Below are 25,773 nucleotides of genomic sequence, written 5' to 3' on the forward strand. Positions count from 1 at the left end.
AGGAGTCGTGCCCCGGGGTCTTAACGCCTGAGGATTTTACTATCTATGGAGCAGTAGGAGCGATCCTGTGTCCCCAACACCAAGCCCCTCCGTTACAACGGGACAGTGAGAATCAGGTGGGGTCCTCTTTGTTAGGCTCCTCCGCTGATGAGAGTGGTGAAGGGGAAGTTCCTCCGTTGTACCCATGGGATGATCTCCATGGGATGGCTAAGGGGTCCCCCAGGGAGAGTGCTAAGGGGGTAGAGGGGCCTGGGATACACACAGCAGAAAGGATAAAGAAAGTGCAGAAATGGCGTACAATGGAAGTAGAGGAAGTGCCTACGTGGCACAGTAAAAAATCAAAAGAGGAAGTGCGTACGTGGCACAGTAAAAAATTAAAAGAGGACGTGCTTACGTGGCGTGGTAAAAATTCTAAAGAAGAACTGAGGGCGGGGCATTTGTCTCCCTCATCTCAAGGAGAGGAACTGAGGGTGGGGCACTTTTCTCCCTCATCTCAAGGTCCGGAGATCACCGCCCTCCCTATGGCAATGGCTTCTTTGTCCCTAGGAGGTTCATCCTCGTTTCAATACGGAAAAAAAGGGGCAACAGAGAAAACAGGGAGTTCTGGCTGCCAGTATAGCACAAGCAGCTGCTGAAGGGGAAGACATAGATTGGGAGGACTGGGGGTTGTACCCAATTTTAATAGAAAATGCGGGAAGTTATGATGAAAAGAGGAATCATCGCCTGGTGCCTTTCAAATTAATAAAAGAACTAAAAGAGGCAGTATCTAAATATGGCCCTTCAGCCCCTTATATAAGAAAGTTGATTACAAATGCCTCAGCAGGCTTCCCGTGGACCCCATTTGATTACAATGAGGTGATGGGAGCGGTTTTAGATCCATCTATGCATCTCGCATTTCAGGCTGCAGTTAGGAGGGGTGCTTTGCAATATATAAAACAGCATGACATTGCAAATGAAGAAGATGCTATGCATATGATCACCGGAACTGGGCCCTATGCAGCTTTGGACGCCCAGATAACCTACGATCGAGGGGTCTTGCAGGCAGTGGCTACTTGCCATGAGGAAGCTTTAGATAAGTTAGGTGCTATGAGTGGACGAGGCACTGCAAAATTAGTGGGACTGAAGCAAAGGGCCTCTCAAACTCCTACACAGTTCATTAATGAAGTACAGGAAACAGTAAGGAGAGTTATGGGCACTGGGCCAGGCACTGATGTCCTTACATATCAACTTGTGAAAGAAGGGCTTCGACCCGAGTATAGATCTATAATTGCAGCCCTTCCCCCCTCAGCTGGCCTGTATGATCTGATTGACAAACTTTTAGACACTCCCATGCAAGAACCCACTCAGATGATGGCTGCCTCTATCATAGATGCCAACAAGGCACTGATAACGGCACTGCAACAGTTTGGAAAAGCAGGGAAATGCTTTAAATGTGGCAAACCAGGACTTTTTAAGACTCAGTGCCGAAGTCAGGGAGATCAGGTACAGCAGCCAAAGTGCTATGGGTGTGGGAAAACAGGTCATATTGTCAAGTATTGTCGTGCCCAGATGAATAAACAGGGAAACGGACGGCGGGGGCTCCCAGCTGCAGGGGGCCCCCCAGGAACATATGCAGCAGCACAGAATCAGAAAAATCCATATACCAAGCAGTAACTGTATGGGCCGCAGAAAATAACGACCCGATTAAAATGGCCCCCTGGGAAACCTTAGCAGTTACTGTTGAGCCAAAGCCACATCCCAGGTTAGTAGTGGGATTATCGGGTTATTCAGATCATATCATGCAACAGTGAAGCAGTATTCAGGTAGCATGATAATTCATTATATGGATGATATTCTCCTGGCCGATGTGGATGCTGGACAGTTAAAAAGGTTGCAATCTGCAGTAATTGAAGTACTAGCTTCCCATGGCCTTTTGGTAGCTCCAGAAAAAGTACAAGAAAATCCACCCTTTTCATATTTGGGTCACACTCTGCAGGGAGGAAGGATATCCCGTTTCCCTCCCCAAATTGACATGTCCAAAGTAAAAACTTTAAATGATTTCCAGAAATTGATAGGATCAATTCAGTGGCTTCGTGCAGTTGTACCTATACCAGATTCCCTTCTCACTCCATTGTATAACATTCTACCAGGCAGCTCTAATCTGATGTCGCCCAGAAGGTGGACAGCCGAAGCCAAAGGTGCCTTAAAGCAAATTATGGAAAAATACAAAGCCAAAATAGTACAGGTGGAAACATCACAGCCTATTTATTTCCTCATCTTAAATGATTTTACCCCTTTTGGATGCCTCTTCCAAGTACATGGAATTTTAGAATGGCTGTATTCAAAAAAGACTAAAGCGGTACTCCCTGATAAATGGGAAGAATATGGACAGTTCTACCTTACAGCTATGAGGCGTTGTTTGCAACTGTTCGGCAAACATCCCATCATTACTAACCCGTATTCAGAGTTGACCTTGCAACAATTAGCCTCAACATCACCCACTTGGGCTGTCATAATAACCACTTGCCAATTTAAAAGGGTCACTTTTCCCCCGGAGATTCGAGTTTTCCTCCCTCTGCCCTTAAAAAGGCCAGATCCTATCATTGCACATCAACCCGTGAATGGACCTAATGTCTTTACCGATGCCACTAAGCATTCTAAGGCCTCGGTTTACATTCCTAGATACAAAATATTAAAAGTGTTCAATACTCCATATACCTCAGCCCAGAAAAATGAACTTTATGCTATTCATCAAGCTCTTTTATTATGCCCTGCTGAGCCTGAAATTTAATAACTGATAGTTTATATTGTGCACAGGCTCTCATGAAATTGCCTGAAGCTATGATTCAAGGGAGATCTACAATAGCTACATTGCTTTCTGCGGTCCAACAGTTGTTATTGGAATGCACATACCCCATTTATGTTATGCATATACAATCTCATCAATCAGTCACAGGTCCAATCTATTATGGGAATTCAATTGTTGATAAAGCATTGATTGGTTCACTTTTTATACCAGCTCAGCTAGCCCACCAAAAATACCATCTTTCTGCCCGATCGTTAAGGAATCTTTATGGGCTGACCAAAGAACAGGCCCGACAAATAGTCAAGCGGTGTTCCGCTTGTGCCCCTTTTCACCCACCTCCCAAAGAATTAGCAGTGAATCCCCGTGGGGATCGCCCTAATGCACTATGGCAGATGGACATTACACACATGGGCTCAATACTAATTCATGTTTCTGTTGACACTTTTTCTAATTTTATCATGGCCTCTATACAACCCAAGGAGACCACACATGCCACTATTGACCATCTATATATACAATTTTCGGTTTTTGGAGTCCCTGGAGCCTTAAAGACAGTCAATGGTCCTGCCTATACTTCCTCCTCGTTTAAGACCTTTTGTGCAGAGTTCAACATACATCATATCACCGGCCTTCCTTACAATCCTACAGGCCAAGCTATAGTGGAACGAGCAAATCGCACACTAAAGACTACTCTGCTTAAACAAAAAGGGGGAGATAGGCGTAAGATAACTAGAGGCAAATTAGCATTAGCTCTATATACCATAAATTTTTTGCATTTCCGTGATGATGGCACAAATTCTGCTATGAGATATTTAGGAGGTTTGGATCGTTGTGTCAACACCCAGAGCCCAGGCAAGACAAGCTTGCCCCAGGCTCCCTGTACCTGCTTAACAGGAACCACAGTCTTTTGGAGAGATCCAATAGGCGAGTGGCGGGGGCCTGGAATAGTACAGTGCAGAGGTCAGGGATTTCTTTCCATACTGTCAGATGGAGAAGACAAGGAGATCTGGGTTCCAATCTGGAGGGTGCAAGAAGTCTCTACCGAGACCAGTGTCATTGAGACGGTGGGGCCATCGAGGCTGGAAGCGCCCTCAGACACAGAGGAACTAAAGGAGACATGACATCCTGGCGATCATCCTCCTGTTGCAGCTTCTTCCGGGACTAACACGGGCTATGCATCCCTGGGGCAAAGGCGGGAAATGGTACAATCTAACTTCACCCACTCGGAGATCTGCTGATGAACAGGGAATGCCTACCTGTCAAAGCAGAAGACTTTGCATTGTCCCCCGCTGATTCTCTGATGAACAAAATGTATCGTGTATTGTCTGGGGAAAAGTTGTTACGCCCCAGGAGGGATGGGATCGGGGATGTTTTGGGCCTGGTGAATTTGGCCGAGAAGAGTCATTCTTAAATTGGTTTGCAGGTACCCTTAAATTTAGATGGTTGTATTCCCTAATGCCAGCAGTCGGAGTTCTTATTGCAGTGTGCCTTTTCCTTCCGTGCCTTTTGAAACTATTACGAGACATTATTCTACGATCCCTTGAGGCGGTTAAAGCAGACCTTTTTGGCTCCTCGCCATTGGCTGGCAAAGACCCCTGTTTAAACAAAAAGGGGGAGTTATTAGGGGCGGCTCTGGACTAGGGCCCCCTGAGAGGACCGTGAGACGCCCAGAGGTTAGAACCTGCCTTCCGGTACTGGGATGGCCTCGGTATGGGCTGGCTCCACCCTCAGGGGGATCTCAGGAGGAGCAAGACCACCTACTAGGAGGAGTTAGGTCTGGGGATAAAAGGGAAAGTAGAGAAGGGCTTGGGGGGGGGATTCTTCGTAACAACAATAAAGAAGTGAACCTCTCCTCGGGTGCTCTGCCTGGTTTGTTCTCCCCTCCCCCACCCCGGGTGGGGAGCCAGAGACGTCTGAAGACCTTGGGTTAAGGTAAGTAGAGGGCGGTGGCTGGAGGGTCAGACAGACCCCTCCCGCAACATATGTGATGGAATACTATTTTTCTATAAGAAATCATGAGTGACAGGATTTCAGAAAAACCTAGAAAGACTTGCATGAATTGCTTCTGGGTGAGATGAGCAGAAGGAGAAGAACATTATACACACTAACAACAACATGGAATGATAATCAACTATGATAGACATGTTCCTTTCAGCAGGACAATAATCAAAGATAATTTTAAGGGACTTGTGATGGAAAATACCATTCACATCCAGAGAAGGAACTATGTTTAAGGAGTCTAAATGAAGACCAAAGCATATTATCTTCAATTTTTAAAAGTTGTCTTATATCTTATATAGTTTTGTTATTTCTAATGTTTTCTTTATTCCTTTTGGATGGATTCTTCCCTCAATTTCAATCTCTGTTTAGTACAGTTACAAATGTAAAGCCTATATCCGATTCCATTTGGGGGAGGCAGAGATCGGAAAGGGAGGGAGGGAAAAATTATAAAACTGAAAACCTTGGAAAAATGATTGGTAAAAGCAAAAATGATTGGTAAAAACCATTCTATATAATTGGAAAAACAAAATGTTTGCATAGTAAAAAAAAGAATTAAGTTCCTATATATTTTATAGGTTGAAAAATATATTTCAAATGATTCCATAAACTTAACAGATTTCCAAAGGGATTTATGTCAGAAACAAGGGAAAGAATCCCTGGTCTAGTAGGTGGATGCAGTATTCTACACTAGAGATCAAAAGAATTTCTTTTGGGAGTAAAGGTGTTATTATTGCCAGAAATTATGCAAAGTTATCTTGAACTTATTACTAAATCTTTCTCTCCTGAAGAAACAAATATTAAATCATTTATCTTTGTTATTTCTTCCTCTTTATCAGGCATATTTTTCTACCTTCCTGGGAAGTGTCCTCCCCTTTGCCCATAAACATCTAGTGTTCACTCTCATGCCCTTCGCTTTACCTCTGATGAAATGCTAAAGGGGAGAATACCCAACATCCCCATCAAAGCTCCTGATGTTGGTGTAATTAATTAATGACTTCTGAGATTAAAACCATAACTCTTTGTTATTAGAATACATATAACCTCTATCAGAATACTTGATGTCAATGATAGTGGATGGGAATGGAAAGAAGATGAAAAATGTGGAACTCAAAGCCTTATAAAAAAAGAATGTTGAAAATTATCTTTACTTGTAATTGGAAGAAAAAAATTTCATAAAAAGAATGTATGTAAGAAAAATTTAGATTTTAGTATAAGTTTAATCAATGCTATGATTTAGGTCTTCTCAAATATGTCCCCAAAGGTGAGATGATGGCACTTTTGTCCTAGTACATGGTCAAGTTTTGTATAAGTTCCATGTACTGCAGAGAAAAAGGTATATTCCTTTCTATCCCCATTCAGTTTCCTCCATAAGTCTACCATATCTAATTTTTCTAATAGTCTATTTACCTCCTTAACTTCTTTCTTGTTTATTTTATGATTCGATTTATCTAGATCTGAGAGTGGGAGGTTGAGGTGTCCCACTAGTTGAGTTTTGCTGTCTATGTCTTCCTTTAGTTCTTTCAGCTTCTCCTCTAAGAATTTGGGTGCTGTCCCACTGGGTGTATATATATTCAGTATTGAAATGACTTCATTGTCTATGGTACCTTTTAGGAGGATAAAGTTTCCTTCCTTATCTCTTTTAAGACTATCTATTTTTGCTGCTGCTTTGTCTGAGATAAGGATTGCTACCCCTGCTTTTTTTACTTCAGCTGAAGCAAAATATATTTTGCTCCCACCTTTTACCTTTGCTCTATATGTATCTCTCTGCTGCAAATGAGTTTCTTGTAAGCAGCATATTGTAGGATTTAATCCACTCTGCTATTTGCTTAAGTTTTAAAGGAGATTTCATCCCATTCACATTCAAGGTTAGAAGGCACTTTTAAATCAAAACCTTACACTTTCATTGTTGTTGTTATCAAATAGAAGAAGGGATGTGTTATGTTATTGAAAACTAAATGTGTAATAGCTCAATCAGACTACAAGTTGATGCTAGTAATTTCCCTGTTCCGAAGTCGTATATACATTTTTCCTATATACATGGATATTAATCTCTTTTCAACCTAACAGCTTTTTGAATCTGGGAGCACAGAGATTATTATCCCTTTTAATAGATAAGAAACTGGGACTTTTGAGAATTTTTTTAATTGAAATTTTATTTTTCCAAATATATGTTATGAAAGGTTTTCAACATTCATCCATATGCATACATATATTTTTAAGTTACAAAATTTTCTTTGACCTTTCCTTTCCACCCCCACTCCCCTCAGCAGAAAACAGTAAGGTTAATATTCTATGTACACATTTGTGTTAAAAATGTTTACAGATTATTTATTTTTTGGTATGAGGAAGTAGGATTAAGGGAAAGAAATAAAGAGATATCTTTTAAAAAGTGATAGTATTCATCAGATTTTGATGGTTTTTTGATTTGTTTTATTTTGTTTTATTTTTCTTCCTCTGGATGGGGATAGCACTGTCCATAGCTGGACCAATAGAGTTGTCCTAGGTCTCTGAACTGCTGAGAGAAGCTGCATCCATCAGGGATTATCATCTCATGATGTTGCTGTTAATATGTATATTGTTCTCTTGGTTCTGCTCCCTTGGCTCAGCATCAGATCCTGTAATTTATTCCATGAATCTCTAGAGTCTGACCCTTTATGATTTCTTTTTTTTTATTTTATTTTTTAAAGCAATGGCATTAAGTAACTTGCCCAAAGTCACACAGCTAAGTAATTATTATGTATCTGAGGCTGGATTTGAATTCAGGTCCTCCTGATCCCAGGGCCAGTTCTTTATCCACTGTACCACCTAGCTGCTCCTCCTTTATGATTTATTTTTTTTTATTAAAGATATTATTTGAGATTTACAATTTTCCCTGCAATCTTACTTCCCTTACCCCATCCCTCCATGGAAAGCAATCTTTCAGTCTTTACTTTGCTTCCATGTTGTATATTGATCCAAATTGAGTATGATAAAAGAGAAATCATATCCTTAAGGAGACAAGAAGTCTAAGAGGTAACAAGATCAGACAAGATTTCTGTTTTTTTTCTAAATTAAAGGGAATAGTCCTTGAACTTTGTTCAAACTCCATGGCATCAATTCATGCAAATTGCTCCAGGCTTCCCTGAAATACCATTCCCTCTTGGTTTCTAATAGAACAATAGTGTTCCATGACTTACATATACCACAGTTTGCTAAGCCATTCCCCAATTGAAGGACATTTACTTGATTTCCAATTCTTTGCCACCATAAACAGGGCTGCTATAAATAGTTTTGTACTCTTTTTCATCATTTCTTCAGGGTATAGACCCTGGGTCAAAGGGTATGCACATTTTTGTTGCCCTTTGGGCGTAGTTCAAAATAGCTCTTCAGAAGGGTTGGATAAGTTCAGCTACACCAACAGTGTAATAGTGTCCCAGCTTTCCCACAACCCTTTCAACAATGATCATTATCCTTTCTGGTCATATTGGCCAATCTGAGAGGTGTGAGGTGATACCTCAGAGAAGCTTTAATTTGCATTTCTCCAATAATTAATATTTAGAGCCATTTTTCATATGGCTATGGATTTCTTTGATCTCCTCATCTGTAAATTGCCTTTGCATATCCTTTGACCATTTGTCAATTGGGGAATGGCTTTTTGTTTTAAAAATATGACACAGTTCACTGTATATTTTAGAAATGAGTCCTTTGTCAGAATCATTAGTTGTAAAGATTGTTTCCCAATTTACTACATTTCTTTGGCTCTTGGTTACAGTGATTTTATCTGTGCAAAGGCTATTTAATTTAATGTAATTGAAATCATCTAATTGGTTTTTGGTGATGTTCACCAATTCTTCCTTAGTCATAAACTGCTCACCTTTCCATAGATCTGACAGGTAAACTAGAGTTTGATCTTCCAATTTGCTTATAGTATTGGTTTTTATGTCTAAGTCCTGTAACTATTTGGATCTTATATTGGTAAAGGGTGTGAGGTGTTGGTCTAATCTAAGTTTCTTCCATATTAATTTCAATTATCCCAGTAGTTTTTATCAAAGAGGGAGTTTTTATCCTGATAGATGGACTCGATGGGTTGATCAAACAGCAGATTATTATAGTCATCTCCTGCTTTTGCACCTAGTCCATTCCACTGGTCCACCACTCTATTTCTTATCCAACACCAAGCAGTTTTGATGACTGATGCTTTATAATATAATTTTAGATCAGGTAGGGCTAAGCCACCTTCTTTTGCACTTTTTGTCATTAAGCTCCTGTCAATTCTTGACTTTTTATTTCTCTATATGAATTTACTTACAATTTTTTCTAACTCAAAGTAATTTTTTGGAATTTTGATTGGTAGGGCACTAAATGGGTAGTTTAATTTTGTTAGAACTGTCATTTTTATTATTTTAGCTCTACCTATCCATGAAGAGTTTGTATTTGCCCCTTTTTCACCCCCATCTTATTGGGAATGCCTCTAGCCTCTCCCCATTGAATATAATGCGTGTTGATGGTTTCAGATAGATACTGCTAATTATTTTAAAGAACAGTCCATTTATTCCTACACTCTCTAGTGTTTTTAATAGGAATGGATGCTGTATTTTGTCAAAAGCTTTTTCAGCATCTATTGATATGATCATATAATTTCTGATAGGTTTGTTGTTGATATGATTGAGTATACTAATAGTTTTCCTAATATTGAACCAACCCTGCAATCCTGGGATAAATCCCACTTGATCATTATGTATTATCCTACTGATAACTTCTTGTAATCTTTTTGCTAAGATTTTATTGAATATTTTTGTGTCTATATTCATCAGGGAGATAGGTCTGTAATTTTCTTTCTTGGTTTTAACTCTTCCTGGTTTAGGTAACAGCACCATATTGGTTTTATAGAAAGAGTTAGGTAGAGTTCCATCTTTCTATACTTTTCCAAAGAGTTTATACAGAATTGGAACCAATTGTTCTTTAAATGTTTGGTAGAATTCACTTGTGAATCCATCAGGCCCTGGAGATTTTTTCTTGGGAAGTTCAATGGCAGCTTGTTGAATTTCTTTTTCTGAGATAGGGTGGTTTAGGTATTTAATCTCCTCTCCATTTAACTTGGACAACTTATATTTTTGTAAATATTTATCCATTTCATTTAGATTACCAAATTTATTGGCACAGAGTTGGGCAAAATAATTTCTGATTATTAATTTAATTTCCTCCTCATTGGGGGTGAGTTTACCTTTTTAATTTATGATACTAGCAATTTGGTTTTTTCTTTCTGTATTTAAATGAAATTGACCAGGGTTTTATCAATTTTATTGTTTTTTTCATAATACCAACTTTTGGCTTTATTTATTAATTCAATCTTTTTTTTTGCTTTCAATTTTATTAATTACCCCTTTAATTTTTAGAATTTCTGATTTGGTATTTGGGGATTTTTGATTTGTTCTTTCTCTAATTTTTTTAGTTGTATGTTTAGTTCATTGATTTCCTCTTTCTCCAATTTATTCATGTAAGCATTTAAAGCTATAATATATCCACTGAGAGCCGCTTTGAGTGAATCCCATAGGTTTTGGTATATTGTTTCATTATTATCATTATCTAGGATAAAATGGTTAATTCTTTCTATAGTTTGTTTTTTGGTCCACTCATTCTTTAAAATGAGGTTATTCAGTTTCCAATTTGTTCTGGGTCTATATCTCCTTGGCTCAATATTGCATATGACTTTTATTGCATTGTGATCTAAGAAAGATGCATTCACTATTTCTGCCTTTCAGTAGTTGATCATTACGTTTTTATGTCCTAGTACATGGTCAATTTTTGTTTAAGTTCCATGTACTGCAGAGAAAAAGGTATCTTCCTTTCTATCCCCATTCAATTTCCTCCATAAGTCTACCATATCTAGGTTTTGTTACAATTTATTTATCTCCTTTTCTTCTTTCTTGTTCATTTTATGATTCCATCTAGATCTGAAAGTGGGAGGTTGAGGTCTCCCACTAATAGAGTTTTGGTGTCTGTCTTCCCTGTAGTTCTTTCAGCTTCTCCTCTAAGAATTTGGATGCTGTCCCATTGAGTGCATATATATTCAGTATTGAAATAGCTTTATTTTCTATGGTAACTTTTAGGACGATAAAGTTTCCTTCCTTATCTCTTTTAATGCTATCTATTTTTGCTGCTGCTTTATCTGAGATAAGGAGAGTTCATCTCATTCACATTCAAGGTTATGATTACTAATTTTTTATTGCTCTCCATACTTTCTTCCCTCTGTTTGTATTTTCCCCCTTCCTTGTCCCTTTATCAATATTCCTCAGTATTTTGTTTCTGAATACCACCCACCACCCCCTTCAGTGTGTTTGCCCTCATATCACCCCTCCCCTTTCTTTCCCCTTTCTCTTTTTCCCTTTTCCCTTCCCTTCCTTTTGTTAGTTCCCCCTTTTTCCCCATCCCCCCTCCCCTTTTCCCCTTTTAATCCTTGAAAGTTTAGGTGTTTTTTAAGTTAACTAAGTATGAGTGAGTTGACTTTAAGCTAAGTCTGATGAGAAGAAGATTCAGGTGTTTCTCATCTCCCTTCTTCCTGTCTATTACCATAGATATTTTGTACCTCTTAGTGTAATGAGATTTACCCCATTCAATCCCCTCCCTCCTCCTGTCTCCTTCCTGTCCCCCTTTTTAAGGAGGCAGTGTTTTTTAGATCATTCTATCTGAGTCATAGAAAATTCTGAGTATCTGTCACTTCTAGCTATGTACATTCTGTCTAATGGAGTTAAAATTCTTGAGAGTTATTAAAGTCTTTCTCCCAAGTGGGGTTAAAGCCACTTACATACCATTGTATAGCAGTCTCATGGATAGGTCATGAATGTCCATCACTTCTGGCTAGGTATATTCTCTCTGTTAGAGTTACAATTCTCAAGATTTATGAGAATCTTTTCCCCCATGCTGGAATATAGCCAGTTTCAACTTATTGGATAACAATTTTTTTAACCAACCCCTCCTGCTTTTTTTTACCTTTTCATGTGTTTCTTGAACCTCCTGTTTGATGACCAAATTTTCTATTTAGCTCTGGTCTTTTCATCAGGAATTTTTGGAATTCTTCCATTTTGTTAAATGTCCATCATTTTCCCTGGAAGAAAAGGTTTAGCTTTGTGGGATAGTGGATTATTGACTGCATTCCAAGCTCCCTTGCTCCTTGAAATATCTCTTTCAAAGCCCTCGGATCCCTTAATGTTGATGCAGCCAGGTCCTTTGTGATCCTTACTGTGGCTCCTTGATATTTAAATTGTTTCTTTCTGGCTGCTTGCAGGATTTTCTCTTTTATCTGATAGTTATGGAATTTGGCCACAACATTACTTGGTGTTTTTATTTTAGGATCTTTTTCTGGAGGGGAATGATGTATTCTTTCAATATCAACTTCTCTCTCTGGTTCCATGATATCAGGGCAGTTTTCCATAACTAGATCCTGTAATATTAAGTTCAGACTTTTTTTCTCTTCAATGTTCTTAGGAAGTCCAATAATTTTCAGGTTGCCCCTCCTCCACCTATTCTCAAGGTCAGTGGTTTTGCTGATGAAGAATTTTACATTTTCTTCTATTTTTTCGTTTTTTTTTGTTTTGTTTAACTGGCTCTTGCTGTCTCATGGAGTCATTGGTTTTTGCAGACTCCATTCTTTTTTTTTAGACAGGAGTTTTCTTCATTGATCTTTTGCAACTCCTTTTTCAATTGGTCCATTCTACTTTTGAAAGAGCTTTCCATTTGACCAATTGAGGTTTTGAGAGAATTATTTTCTTTTTGCATTTGCTCAATTGAGGATCTGCAAGAATTCTTCTCATTTTGTATTTGTCCAATTGGTGATCTGAGAGATTTATTCTCATTTTGTATTTGTCCAATTGTATTTTTTAAGGCTTTGTTTTCTTCTTGCAAGATATTAATTATCTCTCCCAGATTTTCCAGTTGATTTTTAACCTCCTTCCTTATTTCTTCAAGGAAGTCTTTCTGTGTTGAAGACCAGGTTGTATTCTCCTCAGAGTTTCAAGTTCTCTGTGAGTTAGGATCATTCTCTTCCAAGAATTTTTCCTATGGATCCATCATTTCTGCTGACCCTTCTTCATTTTGCTAAGACCTTGAGTTGGTTTAGGGGCTAGTTCACAGGGGCTTGGGCTCAATAGAGGCTTTACTCACTGAGTGCAATTTCTCTGGCTGACCAATAAGATGTGCTGGTTGATTTCTCTGGAGTGTCTGTGACCTTGATTGAGGCCTCTCCCTTTGCTTGAAGGGAGGAGTTGGAGTTAATGGATCCTTTTGCCTTCAATCAGTGGTGGGCTTTGCCCTGGCTTGAGGTCATGCTTCTCCCTATTGTCTGCTGAGCTAGTTCTTCTGCTCACACACACCTGTGCCTGAGGCAGAAGTAGTCCGCTATTGTTTGTTCCAGGAAGAGGCCTCAGCAGCAATGGAGGCTTGGACTCAGAGTTCCTCAGACCAGAGGAGCCCAGGGATTGTCTGTCCCCAGCTATCCTTCACCAGATGTCTCCCCCCAGCCCTGTTGGCAAGCTCCATAGAGTCAGCACACCCCTGTTCCCTAGCTGACTCAAGCCCCTACCATATAGCCCCACCACTGATCCAGCAGGTATGGCTCTGGGGCCCTCAGACTCCCCAGATCCAATTCAGCTGCTAATCTGGATGATTGGGGCTGAACTGCCCTCTGCGCCCAGACTCACCCACCCGAATTCATACAGTGTTCCTGAGGGAGACAAATCCTGAGGTAGGTGTTCTTTCTCCTGGCTTTTCTTTCTGGGTGTTGTGGGTCGTATTTCTTTTAAGAGGTTTATTTCATATGATAGATGGGGAAAGATCAGGAGATTTTAGAACTGTGCCTGTCTTTTCTCCACTCTCCACCACCTTGGCTGGAAGTGTCCCCCTTTATGATTTCTTATAGAACAATAGTATTCCATAACATTTATGTACCTAACTTGTTTAACCATTCGCCAATTAATGGGCAACCCCTCAATTTCCAATACTTTGTCACTACAAAAGGAGCTGCTATGAATATTTTGGGACATGTGGGAATTTTCCCATTTTTATGATTTCTCCTGCATATAGGCATAGAATTGGAATTGCTAAGTCAATGGGTATGACCAGTTTTCTTGATCTTTGGGCATATTTCCATTTTGCTATCCAGAATGATTGGATCACTTCACAAATTTATCAGCAATGAATCAATGCCCCAATCCTCCCACAACCTCTCCAAGTTGATCATTTTCCATTTGTTTTCAATGTAGCCAATATGATATGATCAGGTGATTTCTCATAGTTGTTTTAATTTGCATTTCTCTAATTAATAATGATTTGGAGCATTTTTTCATAAGATTATATATCTGTATCTATATGCCTATATATTTATATCTATCTATATCTTTATCTATCTATCTATCTATCTATATTTTTAATTTCTTCCTTTGAAAACTGTCTATCCTTTAACCTTGTATCAATTGGGTAATGATTTGTAACCTTATAAATTTTATGCAATTCTCTATATAATTTAGAAATGAGACCTTTATCAGTCCTAATTGTGAAGATTGTTTCCTAGCTTTTTGCTTTCCTTCTCTTTTTGGCAGCATTGATTTTATTAGTGAAAATCATTTTTATTTAATGTAGTAAAAATTGATTTTCCAATTTATAATGTACTCTGTTTCTTGTTTGTTCAGAAATTTGTTTTCTTCCCAAAGATCTGATAGTGCATTTCTTTTTTTTAAGATTTTATTTATTTTGAGTTTTAAAATTTTTCTTCTAATCTTACTTCCTTCCTCCTAACTCCCACAGAAGGCAGTTTGCCAGTCTTTACATTGTTTTCATGATATACACTGATCCAAATTGAATGTGATGAAAGAGGTATCATTTCCTTAAGGAAGAAACATAAAGTATATGAGATAGCAAGATCAGACAATAAGATATCATTTTTTTTAAATTAAAGGTAATAGTCCTTGGTCTTTGTTCAAACTCCATGGTTCTTTCTCTGGATATAGATGGTATTCTCCATTGCAGACAGCTCCAAGTTGTGCCTTATTGTTGTTGCACTGATGGAATGAGCAAGTCCATCAAGGTTGATTATCACCCCTTTGTTGATATTAGAGTGCACAATGTTTTTCTGGTTCTGCTCATCTCACTCATCATCAATTCATGCAAATCCCTTCAGGCTTCCCTGAATTCATGTCCCTCCTGGTTTCTAATAGAACAATAGTGTTCCATGAAATACATATACCACAGTTTGTTAAGCAATTCCCCAACTGAAGGACATTTACTTGATTTCCATTTCTTTGCCACCACAAACAGGGCTGCCATGAATGACAGAGTATTTCTTTTTTTTTGTTTGTTTTGTTCTGTTTTAGTTTTACAAGGCATTGGTGTTAAGTGACTTGCTCAAGGTCACACAGCTAGGCAATATTATGTGCCTGAGACTTGATTTGAACTCAGGTCCTCCTGACTCCAGGGCCATTACTCTATCCACTGCGCCACCTAGCTGCCCCAATAGAGTATTTCTCAATCTATTAATCTATGGTGTTGCTCCTTATGTCTAAATCTTATACCCATCTTGTCCTTATTTTAGTATAGGGTGTGAAATGCGGATCTATGCCTAGTTTTTGAAATTCTGTTTTCCAGTTTTTCCAATGATTTTTGTCAAATAGTGAGATCTTATCTCAGCAGCTGGTATCTTTGGGCTTGTCGATCAATAGATTGCTGTAGGCAATTACTGTGGTTTCTTTGGAGCCTATCATAATCCATTGATCCATTACCCTATTTTTAAACCAGTACCAGGCAGTTTTAGATAGTATAGTTTTAGATCTGGTAGAGCTAGGTTACCTTCCTTTACATTTTTTCTTTTTTTTCCCATTGGTTCCCTTGATATTCTTGACCTTTTGTTGCTCCAGTTTAATTTTGTTACTATTTTTCTAGCTTGGTAAAATAGTTATTTAGTAGTTTGGTATGGCACTGCATAAGTAATCTAATTTGGGTAGTATTGTCATTTTGATTATATTAGCTTGATCTAACCATGAACAAATGACATTTTCCCCAGTTATTTAGATCTGATTTTGTTTAGGTGTGAAGTGCTTTATAGTTATGTTGATGCAGTTTCTGGGATTATATTGGGAGGTAGATTCCCAAGTATTTCATGTTGTCTATAGTTACTTTAAATAGAATTTTCCTGTCTATCTCTTGCTCTTGGACATTGTTGCTTATATATAGAAATGCTGATATTTATGTGAGTTTATTTTAAATCCTGCTACTTTGCTGAATTTGTTAATTGTTTCAAGGAGTTTTTAAGATGATTTTCTCAGTTTCTCTAAGTATACCATCATATCATCTGCAAAGAGTGAAAGCTTTGCTTCCTCATTGCCAATCTTATTCCTTCAATTTCTTTTTCTTCTCTTATTGCTAAAGGTAACATTTCTAATACTATGTTGTATAGTAATGGTGGTAATGTGTATCCTTTTTCATCCCTGATCTTACTGGAAACTCCCTGAGTTTATCCCCATTACGTATAATATTTGTTGATGGTTTTAGATAGATAGTACTTATTATTTTAAGGAAAACTCCATTTATTTCTAAACTTTCTAGTATTTTTAATAGGAATGGATGTTGTATATTATCAAAGACTTTTTCAGCATCTATTGAGATAATCATATCATTTTTGTTGATTTTGCTATTGATATGTTCAATTATGTCAAGGTTTTCCTAACATTGAACTATGCCTGCCTACCTGGAATAAATTTTGAGAAGTTTTGCAAGGCACCTTACCAGTGGAAAATACAGCTAAAAGGTGCCATAGACAATACTAGATAACCTGAGATGCTGAACTATGAGTACAATGTCCTTTCCACTCTCTCACTGCTTTCATTTTTCCAAGAACTACACCTGGATATGCTGAAATAAAACTAATCTAAACTAAACTACTGCAGAAGATAACACCATAAGAAACTAGATTCATCAAAATTTTCCTCAAGATGAATATTTCTCAGTAGATTCATAAAAGTTACTTTTGAAATGTAACTTAAAACCTTCCTTTCCAATTCTTGGATTTTTTACAGATGAGAAAATCAGGTTCAATAGAGGGAAAATGACTTGCCCAATGTTACCACCACACAGGTAGGAAGTAGTAGAGCCAGGATTCAAACTGAGGTCCTTTTATATCCAGTTTGGTGTTCATTCCAGAATGCAACCCTGCTCTTCATGTTCAAAGTTTGGCATTACTCATACATTTTTGAGAGATCTATAGTTTTATCCATATAACAAACATCAATGAGTGAATTACTTCTACTAATTCAGATCATCACCTGCAATTTACATTAAACCATTGTTACCTGGGGACACTGTGACACAAAGCTAGTACATGTCAAAGCAGGCTCAGGTTTTTGTAACTCCAAGATCAGTACTTTGTGTATTATACTATGTTGGATCATATAGTATTTTAAGGTTTACAGAATACTATAATCATGATACTCTTAAGAGATAATACAAGTATTATTATCCGAATTTTTACAACATGGAAATAAGAGAGGAAATGCTAACTTATTTTATCACTAATTAATTCAAAAGACTATTGATCATGGAATCAAGAGATCTAGGTTTGAACCTTGACTCACTTATTACCATTCCTAGGCAGGTCACTTAACTCATATAGCCTCAGACTTTTCACCCTTAATTTGAGAATGCACACTATCTACTTCAAAGGATTGTTATGAGAAAAGTCCTTCACAAACCTCAATGGACTAGACAAATGTGAGTTATTATTCCTAGTGCCAGAATTAGGATTTGAACCCAGGTCTTTCAGCTAATTCAAATACTCTCATTGTTATAACATTCTAATGAAGTTTCACACTTTAGAAGCCAAAAAAGTAGTTCCTTTGGTCATAGACAGCACTCGAATCATTTTTAACATTGTATTCAGGAAAACTGAATCTATTTTGTTCATATATTCCATTACCTACTAAATTATCACTTCCTCCAATTTTGGCCTCTAATCTCTTATTTTACCTGGTTTTCATTTTCATCTTCAAAACTTATATGAGAGAAAAACATATTTGTTGAAGACTGACTGCTGTCCTACCATCTTAATTTATGCCTTACCCCATTTAATGACTTAGAATGCTTAGAATGAATATTATAAACTTTGGCACCTGATTAGAGAAATAATTTCTTATAGTGTGAAAGAGCCCTGAACATGGGATTCAAAGAAACTAGAGTTTATTAGTTCTACTACTCTATGACCTTGGCAAGTCATTTCACTTCTCTAGGTCTCAATTTTCTCATCTCTGAAATTAAAGATTTGGACTAGATGACAATTGCTTTCTCTTCTAGGTTTAAATCAATAATTCTAGGATTCAGTGTTTATTTCTTGTCTAAGCTTCCTTCTAGTTTCATAGGTACTGATAAAACAAATAAACAAGTTCTTAAAGTTCTTGGCACTATCAGATCAGATATGACTTCATTGAAATACAGAAATGCAGGGAGTTAAGTAGAGTAGTAGATAGAGCACCTGCCCTGGAGTCAGGGAGACTTGAGTTCAAATTTGATTTCAGACACTTTAATTACCTAGCTATGTGATCTTGGGCAAGTCACTTAACCCCACTTCTTTGCAAAAACAAACAAAAAATAAACAAAGAAACAAAATAAAAATACAGAAATGGTTCTAAAGAAGATATATCACTTGATCAACCTTGCCACTTCTACTGGTGGACCATTGAACCCTTTCCATCTGACCTGCGATTGAATTTCCTCTAAGTATTGTTTTCTACTATTAGAATATGAGACCCTTAAGAACAGGGATTGTCTTGATTTTACCTGTATTCTCAGAAACTAGCAAAGTACTTAAGAAATCCCCATTTTCATTTCATATTCTCAGTCTCTAAAGATTTTTAAGCATATATAATGTTTGTATCAGAGATGTCTGCCATGATGATTCTTTACTCTATGTAGGTATTGTTTGTGTGATTTAATATCCTTACCCCAAAAATCTGAGGACATCTTTTGCTATCTTCTCCTTCCACATTGCAATTCAGCAACATGACTCCTTTTTGCTTCTTGCACAAGTCACTTCATCTCCATTCTCTGGGGATTTCCATTGGCTGATTCCCAAATCTATGATTCTCTCTATCTCCTCTTTTTCCCTTCCCTGGCTTCCTTCAAGTACCAGCTAGAATACCACCTCCTACAAAAAGCTTTCCTCATTCTCCATATATCTTAGTGCCTTCCCTCTATTGATTATCTCTAATTTATTTTCTATATATCTTATTTGTACCTAGTTTTTTCCACATTATCTCTGTTATTCAAATTCTGAATTCCTTGAGGACAGGATTTGTCTTGGTACTTAGCATAGTGTCATATCAGGTATTGAAACATTGGCACATACTTGGTATTTAATAAATACCAATTGACTGATATCTTTCCATTGGACATCTGGTAACAGTTGTAGTTGCCAGCACTCCAGGCATACTTTATTAAAATTTATTAAAAGAAAAGAAAAACCAACAGGAGCATATGATGTATGGGAAAATGACAAGTTGCATGAATTAGCAGAGTATTTCTTAATCTCTTAGTATTCCCCTAGTGAGTATTCCTGGATATCACTCAATGACCATTCCAGTATCCAGTATTCCAGTATCCTCTGTTGTATTGTTTCTCATTGTTACACCACCCTTGCTCAGGTAATCTGTTCATATCTCTATTAGCACATTCCCTCTAACTTTACATTCCTTACCTTCATGGACCTTTAAACTTTCTAAAGTCCTTTGAAACAAGATTCAAGGAATCTTTGTTTTCTCAATAATGTCTAAGCTATGTCATGACATCACCTACCTGTCTTCTTCTTCAATAAAATGGATAAAAATATTAGGACATGTTCTTTTACCTTTGGTCTGTTGTATTGACACAGCATGTGATGGCTTGTTAAAACTGACAAATAAATAATTTGAATTCATAAAAGTAGTGTCTAAGCTATTAGGTTGCTGGGTATATGCAAAAATTTTAATACATACATGCTTGCAAATTTTAATTTATTTGAATGAAAATAGGAACAACAATTTTTCTGCCACCACACTCTCACTTTTTAGTTATGAAATTTGAAGCCCAAAGGAGGGAAATTATTTGACCAAAGAGATATAATTAGGTGACTCTGGAAAATTTGCCTTAACTTTTCAAAGGTAGTACATTAGGACAGTGGATAGAGTATTGGGTCTTGGGTCAAGAAGTCCTGAGTCATGTCAGTCTTAGACACAAAATTGTTGTGTGACCCTAAGCAAGTCACTTAGCTTTTGTTTTCCTCAGTTGTAAAGTGGGAATAATATCAGTACCTAACTCCCAGAGTTGTTAGCATCAGATGAACCAATATTTATAAAGTACCTTGGGCATAAGAGTTTAATAAATACTTATTTCCTTCTTTTCTTCCTTCTCCATTCTCATATATTTCTCTTAGATTTCATGTAATTCCTCTATTTTTGTGTTTTTGTCTTTCTTTGTCTCCTCAGTGCTTGATTCTTGATAAATGTTTGATGATTGATGAAACAATTGCTCATCAGCATTCATAGAGAGTTCTTTGTACTTATGAATTCGCATGCCCAGTTAGTTAGTTCATGATCTAGGAGTGTTAAATAAGGTGTCATAAATAATAATATCATCTATGTCTTGCTCTGGATTGATGCTTATTAAACATTAATCTAAATTTTTTCTTGTGCTTGCAATTAAAAGATGAAATAAAACCCCTTTTTAGGCTTCTTGAGCAATTGGAAGAAAAATCAGCTCAGGGGAAACAGCAATGGACTTTCAGCTTATCCAATGGATGATGCAAGTATCAAGATGAAATGGATGGGCTTGGGATTTTAGTAAGCTAGAGCAATTATAAAGGAAAATAATCTATAAAGCAGGTGATAGAGGTAAGGACAGATGGGAATATTTGAATCATTTTCTCATAAATTTAATGCTTCTTCCATTACCAGGGCATCTGTTTTTGAATGAATATTACTGTATTCTTTACTTCTTATACTTAAAAAGAAAAAAATAAGTGAAAATTCAAAATCATATGTAATCATGTATGTAAATTGCTTTATAATTAACAAGTAATGTATAAATAAAAGGTATCATCATCAACATCATTTTATCTTATTTTCATATACAATCTGATACTTCAGGATTTCCTGCTGAATTTTTCCTTTTGAATGGTCTAGGATTTGGGCATGTAAACAGCAAGAGACACAGGGAGACTATGGCATAATTTTTTTACACTTCTTCCCTCCATCTATGTTACCACATCTTATTGATTTAATCTCCACAATACATTCAAAATATATGTTTTCTTAAAAGTCTCAGTTCAATTTTGAATTAAAAATCAAATTTGCAATGGGAATTTTGGTCCACCTTTAATACTTTCAATTCATTCATACTGTCACCACCAAGCTTAAGACCTCAATACTTCTTATCAAGCATATTTGATTTACTACCTAACTAATCTCCCTGACTCGTCTCTTCATGCTCCAATGCAATGTGCAGATCACTCAGAGATTAATCTCTATAATATAGATCTCTGATCAAGATATCACTCAACAAGCATTTATTACATACTTTCTATGTACTAGATTCTCTACTGCTGTTGAGGAACAAGACAAAGAATGCAATATTCACAAGGTGCTTATATCAAAATGAGTGAGATCTGAAGTACTTATATAAATATATATGGCATAAATATCAAGTAAATGAATATAATCATATACAAAATAGTTAAATATAAGTAATTTAGGGAGAAAACTAAATATTTGGGGAAATCAGGAAAACCATCATGTAGAAGATGGTGATTAAGATACATTTTAAAAGAAAAGGGGGGGGGGCACTTGAGACCAAGATGGCAGAGAGAAGTCAGGAATTTTGTTAAGCTCTCTTGTGTTTCCCTCCAAAATTACATTAATCAAGCCTCTTAACAGATTTTGGAGTGAGAGAACCCACAAAAGAATAGAATGGGGCATATTCCAGCAATGTCTATCAAGGGGAAGAATGGGGGGCTGAGAGCAGAGATCTAGTGCATGGGCAATGGGGCCAGGAAGATCCTTGGCTGTGTTAAAGGAGGCTTTTGCATTTCAAGCTGTGTTGCAGGAAGACTGAGAGAGCTCTAGCATATTGGGAAAGCTCCAGTATTGATGCCCTGGACCACCATAACATTCAGCTGGTTCAGCTCACCCAGATAAGTCCCTGGCATTTCCAGGGTTCCTGGGGTTCTCAACACCAAAGTCCCTTCCTCTAATGCAAGACCCTTGGAATAGGTTTCAAATCCCAAAATGAATAAGAAAAGTAAAAAAAAACAGGGTCCATTGAAAGTTACCTTGGAGACAAAACTCTACTCAGAAAAGGGGGGCAGAAAGGGTACTACATATGAAGCTTCTGAGGAGAATATGAATTTATCTCCAGTTTAGAAAGACTTTTTTGATGAACTCAGAAAGCACGTGGAAAAACTGGGAAGAGAAAGGCAAGATAAAATTAACATCTTGACACAAAAAGTGATAGAAGGAAACAAATCCTTTAAAAAATACAAATAGGCAAATACAAAAAGAAAAATAATTCCTTCAAAAATACAATTTGGCAAATGGCAAAAAGTTAACAGCTACTTTAAAAATAGAATTGACTAAATGGAAAATGAGATGTAAAAACTAAAGAAAACCCATGCAAAAACAAGAATCTGTTAAACAAAATTAAAAAAAAATAAAATAGAAAAAAACTGTAAGATACTGACTAGAACAATAGCTCAAAAGCAGAAATAATTTAAAATCACTAATTGTTACAATAGTAGAGATAATTTAAGAATTAGTGGACTAGGGGTGGCTAGGTGGTGTAGTGGATAAAACACTGGCCCTGGAGTCAGGAGTACCTGGGTTCAAATCTGGTCTCAGACACTTAATAATTACCTAGCTGTGTGGCCTTGGGCAAGCCACTTAACCCCATTTGCCTTGCACAAAAAAAAAAACTAAGAAAAAAAAAGAATTAGTGGACTTAGTGAGTGAAAGCATTGATCAAAAAACCAACCTGGATAGCATTCTTCAGGAAATTATCAATATTCTGGAAGCATAGGACAAAATGGTCATTGAAAAAAATTCACCATCACCATCTGAAAGGTATTGCAAAATGAAAATGCCAAGGAATATTGTAGCCAAACTCCAGAATTATCAGATCAAGTTGAAAATCCTGCAAGAGGTCAGAAAGAAACAATTCAAATACTGAAGAGTCATAGTCAGGATTACATCACACTCAGCTAGGTCTATATAAAAGGAGTGAAAGCCTTAAAATATGATATACTGGAGGGCAAGGGAACTTGAATAACAACAACTAAGAATCAACTACTCAGCAAAATTAAGCATGCTACTTAAGAGAAAAGTTGGACATTTACCAAAGTAGGTGATCTGGAATCACATACAGAATTACACCTAAAGAGCAATGGGGGCAGAGCCAAGATAGTGGCAAAGGCAGGGATTCCCAGAAACTTGTTTCCCCAAAATCCTCCAAAAGCCATCAAATTATGACTTTAGCCAAAGTTTAGAGGGGCAGAACCCAAAGAAAGACTGAGTGATACAATTTCCCAGTTCAAGACAACTTAGAAGTTCTGTTGGAAAGGTCTATTTCACCAGGCCTTGGGGTTAGAAAAAAAGCCACAGCTGCAGTACAACAAGGCCCAGAGATCACTGGGAAGAGCTTGAAGGGGTGGTAAGAGAACTCTGGCACAGCAGAGTGAATGCAAAGCCAGAGCCGGTTTCAGAGCAGCCCTGAGATGAGAACCTGCAGCAGGAATCTGGGAAGCCAGCCTACACATACAGAGCACATCCTGCAGACAGTAAGGGGTTTAGGGGAGACTGCAGAAATCTCTCTGCTATCCCTGGGGCAGGACTCTGCTGTTTGCCAACATTCAGATCCAGGCTGCAGTTTGGCCTCCCATACTATGATAGTAAAGCAGGGACTAACCTCACAGTTCCAGGGCAGAGGGGAGGGCCTGAACACAGGCAAGAAAGCAGTCAGAGCTCTCATAAGATCTGGGAGGAATTAAGGTCCCAGTAGGGTGTCCCACAAATAACCCAAAGCCTTAGAAGTGTGGTAAATCAGTCATAGGATGAAGAAATGAGCAAACAAAGGAAAAAGAAGAATGTGCCCATAGAAAATTACATGGAAGATTCAGAAGGTGACAAACTCAAAGCTTCTGTATCCAAGGCCTCCGAGAGAAATAGAAAATGGGCACAAGCTATGGATTAAGTTAAAAAAAACTTTGAAAAGCCATTAAGGGAGGTAGAGGAAAAATTGGGAGGAGAAATGAAAGTGATGAAGATAAATCATGAAAACCAAATTAGCAGCTTGGTGAGAGAAATGCAAAGATATGTTAAAAACCAGTTTAGGCCAAATGGAAAAAACAACTCAAAAAAGGCAAATGAGGAGAAGAATGCCTGAAAAAGCAGAATTGGTCAGCTGGAAAAGGAGATTAGAAAGCTCTCTGAAGAAAATAACTCCTTCAAATGAAGAATGTAACTAAATCAGGAAGAAATAAAACTTCCAAAACAGTAAAAAAAAAAAAAAACTAGAAGAAAATGTGAAATATCTCACATAACCAACTTTGAAAACAGATCCAGAAGAGATAATTTTAAAATTATTGGGCTAACTGAAAGTCTTGACCAGGAAAAGAACCTAGAATTCAATTTTCAAGAAATAATACAGCAAAATTGTCCTGAGATCCTAGAAGTAGAGGATAAAATAGATACTGAGGGAATTCACCTGTCACCTCCTAAAACAGATCTTCCCCCCCCCCAAAGTTCCTGGAATATTATATCCAAATTCCAAATTCCCAAGTCAAAGAGAAAATACTAAAAACTGCCAGAAAAAAAAATTCATCTACCATGTCTCTATGGCTCTATAGTTAGGACTACACAGGATCTGGCAGCATCTATATTAAGGGCTCATAAGAGCTTGGAATATGATATTCTGGAAGGCAAAAGATCTTGGTTTACAACTGAGAATCAACGACCCAGCAAAACTGAACAACTGCTTTCAGGGGAAAAGATAGACTTTAAATGAAATGGGACTTTCAAACTTTCCTATTGAAATAACCAGAGCTGAACAGAAAGTTTTATCTTCAAGTACTGGACTCAGGTGAACCATAGAGGGGGTAGATGAGAAGGGCTAACTATGAGGAATTTAATGACATTGAATTGCTTATATTCCTCATGGGATGAAGATAATGATAAATCACATGAACTTTTTCATTTATAAGAATTGTTAGAAGGAGCATATATAGACAGGGCACCGGAAGGAGCTGAATATAATGGTATAATATAGTAAAAAGGTGAAGTCAATGGGTGATAAAGGAAGATACTGGGAGTAAGAGAAAGGAGAGGAAGAAGGGGCTATGATATTTCACATAAGAGCCAAGAGAAATCTTTTTCAATTGAGTGGAATGGGGGAAGGCAAGGGGGAATGAGTGAACCTTTATTCTCATCAGAAATGGCTCAGTGAGGAAATAACATACATACTTAATGGGGTATAGAAATCTATCTTACCCTAGAGAATAATGAGAAAAAAGGGATGGGATAAAGGGGGAATGGGAGGATGGAAAGGGGACTAAGTGATAGAAGAGAAGGAAAATTAAGGGAGAGGGTACTCAGACATGACACACTTTTGAACAGGGACAGGGTGAAAGGAGAGAGAGAATAGAATAAATGGGAGTGGGAAGGAATAGAGTAGAGGGAAATACAGCTATTAATAGCAACTGAGGGCAAATAATGAAGCAACTTCTTTGGTGGACTTATGATAAATAATGCAACTCATTTCACAGACAGAGCCATTGGAACTGAAGTACATTTTTTTTTCTCTCTCTTCTTGGGGTTTCTCATTTTCTTGGGGAGAGGAGGGCTTATGTTTATTCTCATAAAAAGATTATTGTAATAATATAAAATAAATAAGCAAATGGAAAAGAGCAATAAAACTCTGCATACCCTTTGTTCCAGCAATATCACTACTAG

The sequence above is a fragment of the Macrotis lagotis genome, chromosome 8 (assembly GCF_037893015.1).
Source record: "Macrotis lagotis isolate mMagLag1 chromosome 8, bilby.v1.9.chrom.fasta, whole genome shotgun sequence".
Classification (NCBI taxonomy): Eukaryota; Metazoa; Chordata; class Mammalia; order Peramelemorphia; family Peramelidae; genus Macrotis; species Macrotis lagotis.